This window comes from Cupressus sempervirens, chromosome 2, assembly GCF_028749045.1.
Source record: "Cupressus sempervirens isolate cs-2001-9-10 chromosome 2, ASM2874904v1, whole genome shotgun sequence".
Classification (NCBI taxonomy): domain Eukaryota; kingdom Viridiplantae; phylum Streptophyta; class Pinopsida; order Cupressales; family Cupressaceae; genus Cupressus; species Cupressus sempervirens.
The window spans coordinates 355,057,481-355,062,564 of record NC_143119.1 but is presented as its reverse complement, the minus strand read 5'-3'; the positions used below and the strand labels follow the sequence as shown (position 1 = coordinate 355,062,564).

General features: G+C 35.6%; 1 pseudogene; it reads right to left on the bottom strand.

Annotated features, from left to right (window-relative positions):
• Nucleotides 1-1,082: 1,082 nt before the first annotated feature.
• Nucleotides 1,083-2,244, bottom strand: LOC149572598 (zinc finger CCCH domain-containing protein 31-like; annotated as a pseudogene).
• Between the last annotated feature and the right edge of the window lie 2,840 nt (nt 2,245-5,084).

Genomic DNA, 5,084 nt, shown 5'->3' with positions numbered 1-5,084 from the left:
ACAAAAGAATAAAAAATCTTTTCTCTCTTTCTATAATTCAAAAAAAGAAAGACACATAGAAGCAATGACTAATTAAATGGGACATAAAACCATTGACATAAAATTCTCTTTATTGGCTTTGCAATATTAAGTCTGATACATCAACAATTTTTTCCCCCTCCTAGTCCAGCTCTCTGACTGTATCTAGAAAATGCCGAACCTCTTGATTAGGAAAATATTTGCAATAAATAATCTCCTTCAGCCACTATTTGGTTTCCCTCCATATGACACTTCAGTTCTCACATGATGACTTTTGGTTTCATAACCGTTTTTTTCTAATTCTCCATTCCTATTTGTCTTTTCAGATTCTCTTTAAAATATTTTAAACTCGATGTTTCCAACTTCAATGTCAAACTAATATATTCAAACTCTTTTGTAATCCAATCTTGTATGTGGGAATGACAGATGGCGTGCTGCCTCATAATTTCTTCACCAAGCCTCTAAAATCTTCGCAAGTATTTAGTGGGAATATCTCTTGTTACCGCATAAATTACATGATTTCTACTCAATTATTTCTTCCATGTTAGAATGTTTGGGTCCCAAAACTGTAACAGTCTGGAGAATCCATCTCTTTTTAAATGCAAACTCCCCCTTTTGGACTAATGACTTCAATTTAACTTCTCCCTCTACAATACTTGCATAAAACTCTGCATAATATTTCTATTTCCAAATCATCTCCATTATCCAAATATAGCTCTCCAATTGTTTTCATTCCATTAAAAATCACTTGCATGCGATATATCAAAGACTTGAAAACTTAATGACAACTGTTAGTTCCAGTCAGAAGTCTTTCCACCATGCGTAAACCATCAATGTTCCACAAGCTTCTATGTTGTAGCCTTTGATGTAATGCCTCAGATATTTGAATGTTAAATTCCTCATCCCATCTATTGATTAATGAAGGATCTTCAACATAACATATATAAATGGATGTTACTACACTTTATACCACAGCAAGAGTCAAACAAACTAGAATAATTTCCATCAGCACAGATGTAGCAATCCTGTATGTAAACCTTTCATTCTTTTAAAGAAAAGTTGTCTCAAGATTCATGATCTCTTATAGCTAACTTCACTCCAGTCAGACGACATATTTGTTTTGAATTTACACTACCTTTCCCAATTATAGCACCAGCAAAGGAAGCATCAACACTTATCTTTCCCTCAGAAAAAAGACCAAATTTGCCTGCAACTAGTGGAGTAACCTCACGATATCCACCATGCCCTCCAATCTTCCTGTCAAAGCCAGAAGAAAGGAACCTGCCACAAAAAGGACCTGAAGACCTATCATTTTTTATATCAAGTGCAACTGAATTTCCTTTATTAAGTTCCCTTTCCCCATGTGCAAAATGGCATTTCTATCCAAACCAACATCCTTCTGCAGTACCAAATTAACTACATAGTCATGTCTTGAAGCTTGCTACAGGAAATGTCAGCTCTAAAGGAAATGCTCTTGATGTTTTCTTTGAAGCTACACCCAATCCACTTCCCAAATTTTCCATTTGTGTAACAACATTCACCCCACCAGGAACATAATGGAGAAAGTGGCAAGTTTCACCGTAAGCGCATCTAGATGTGCTGCAGATAATAACATTAAATTCAATATAACTTTAGTATCTTTACAGACTTAACCCAGCCCCTCCAAATTCTCAGATCATCTTGATTTGTAGCTACAATGTCTATTTGTGAATAATTTTTGTATGACTCAAAGAAATTGTAAGGCTTGAAGAGAAAACTCCAGTCTACAATAGCTGAATTCATCCCATTCTTGACACAATGTACTGAATATCAGTTTGATATACTTCTTCCTCTGAGGCAATGCGAAAACCAGCAATAACTTCACCTAACAATTCTGAGTCACATTTATTAGTTAACAAAGATGCACATCGCTCTACTATTTTTCCAAGAACAGTGATACCAGCACAGTGATACTCGAGTTTTGAAGCATTGTACGAGTTGTTCTCACAGCCCCTTATTTGCAAGAATGTCCTTATTCTTAGTCTTTATTGGTTCTAGAAGTCTTGGCAAGAATATGTGCATTAAAGCTATATTGAAATCATCAAACACCATTTTTGAAGACGGCTGCTTAAGCAGTGTGCAGATCCCACTTGCAAGCTCTATTTTCATAGCCATTGTACACATTAGAACTGTAGAAATCTTGTCAACTGGATTGCACCCACTGCCCCATGAGAAAATATCTGCCATGATTAAAATTTAAAAGAATTTGAAACCTCAAAGATAAAAGCTGGCGGGTTTTTGCATCTGATGTGCGAAAATGACTTCGGCGCACCCGATTTTGAATTTTCCACCTAGGCTTTTACACACATTTTCTGATCAAATTTTATGAAGATGAAATCTTCTTTCAAACATTTTAAGAGGACCCAGATTGTCCATTTTTTTAAAAAAGGTTTGCAATGGAGTACTTGGATTTCAAATTTCCACTTTGGAAAGACAGGTGGAAGGTCCACATTCTAATCATATTTCTCTGCGTTGATAACAATTCCAACTGGCTGAACAGATCTTAAAGGAAGTAGATTACTTGGGATAGTTTTAGAGAGAGCCGAGATCAATTTTTCTTCATCCTTTGACATATGCTAACCTCTTTGGCAGAAAAAAAATGAAAATAGCTTCTGCATAGCAGAAAACTGCACAGGGTGTACGAAACGCGTAGATGTAAAATCTTGAAAACTATGGAGATAATTCTCTATCTCTTTCCTAGACTTTTCCCACTATATTCTTTTCAATAATATGATCAGGATTATCTCGTGACTTCGATGGGATGATTTTAAGTGAGGTTCCTTGATCACAAACTATGAGTGTTTCCTTCTTTCTATCAAGATTTTTTTTTCTCTTGCCACATTGAGTAGAGTATTTGCTATTAAAATTGATTTTGTCTTCGAATCTCTGACATAAATATCTTCAAAATCTAGCACAAAATTGGGATCATATGCCCTTCTATTCTTATAATGCTTCATCAAGAATACCTTCATCACTTCAAATTTTATTTTAGTAAAAGGGTCACACACTCTAGAGACTGGCAGTTCAATGGCATTGAAGCTCCCATAATCAGATTTCCTCAAACGGACATACTTCTTGGGCATTTTCCCCATGACTTGTGGGATTGAATAAACGAAAATCTCAGGAAGAGATACATACATCAGAAACAATAGTGTATGAATCATCTTCATTCAGCAACCATCTAAAATCATGCTTTGGGGTCTCCCGAATTGCACCTGTTGCTTCATGAAGTGAATCTCTGAGATTTTAAATACCAAACTTAGAATTACATCAATCATGTGAGAAATACTTTTCATTAAGTCTCTTGTATATGCCTGGAGATCGTAGCTTCACAAACATCCTTCATCTGAGAAGATCATCAACAAGAACATGATATCCTTACCGGGTGGGAACTATCACCTACCCAACATGATGACACTTAAACCAACCACCAAACTTATGAATGAGAAGGCAAGAAAGAGGGAAACCCGAAAAGGATGGCCTACCTATGAAGGACTTAGACCTAGACACGAAACTGACTTGAGGACTATATGACTCCAATATTGCCAAAAAAAAGGGTGACTTAAAGTCAGGCAATAGCTGGCTCCGACTAGGGAATATGCATTGCAAAGTGCATAGAGAATCCAACATCTCTGGTTAAACAAGTGCCTTCAGCATTGGGTTGCAAAGTCAAGACGAAAGAAACAATGAGAGGCTGCATACAGAGAGAGCAGAGGGATATGGAAAATTGAAAACACAAGCAGGAAAGCAACCAACAATGAAAGCAAGAAAAGACTAGACTACAACACAACAAAACTGGAAATCAAAACTTATTTACAAAAGGTGCGGAGACCCCACCAGCAGAACCCAAAGCAGAGAAAAATTCATATGTGGCCATTTACAAGAAGAGAGAAATATTAACCTTTCCAGTAAGGAGGAGAATGCTTCACCAGATTGTAGCAACATTGATATCCTCTAGCCACCCCTTTACTACTGAGTTTGATTCCAAGAGCAATCTACAACATATTGACCAACAGAACCTTGCCAAACAACCATGCCTCATCATATACTTCTGTTTGCTTTGTATTTATCTGCATACTGTCTTTCACATGCTCTATCATATTTTGTGAAGAAGAAAACTCACTGGACTCTGCAAACATCATTGAATCATACTTACATCTGTTATCCTCAACCTTGTCACTTATAAGAAAGATATTAATATTCAAATCTAGACTGGAAGGATATTCAAGCAATTCCAAATGCACTGCTTGAAAACACTCACATCTGTTTACTCCATTATAACTTTCAGCAAAGATATCACCTTTCAAATCAGAATGAACATAATTGGAAAATTGAACAGCTTTTGGAAGTGAACTAGCATCATACCAATCATAGGCTTTATCATTAGCAACTTTAGATTTGAAACTGGGGTTGAAATTGAAGGTTTCTTCATTTTCTACAACGTGCATCTAGACTGAGACATCTTCTTCATTTGCTACAACAAGATGTTCATCTTCATTTATTTCTTCATCTTGCTACAGTACTTCATTTACATGTTCAAAATCTGCTATTGCATTGATTTCTTCAACATTATTTTCAATAAGCTGGATATCTTTTTCATCCACACACAATTGATTAGCAACATCCAGCATTGTATCATCTTCAAAACAAAATGTTTCAAGAATCTGATCTTTATCAATCACAGTGAAAAAAGAATCATCACTATTACGTTCTTCCATAGCATCAAAAATTCCATTTTCAAAAAGTCCATCAGCCTTAGAATAGTTTTTAGGAAAACACTTTGAAAAATCATCCACATTCTTTTCATCCGATTCACATCTTTCATCAACACAAGGAAACAAAAACATAGATACAACTTCAATTTTGTTTACCTTTTCTTTTTGATCTTCAAAAATCTCTATAGGCTGAAAACATTATTTTTGTTGATGACTCTCCCAGGGTAGTTCATTGCTCCTTTCATCCATTTTGTAAGAAGGTACATGATTATTTGAGGCTTGAGGTTTTTAAAAAATATTAAAACAATTATC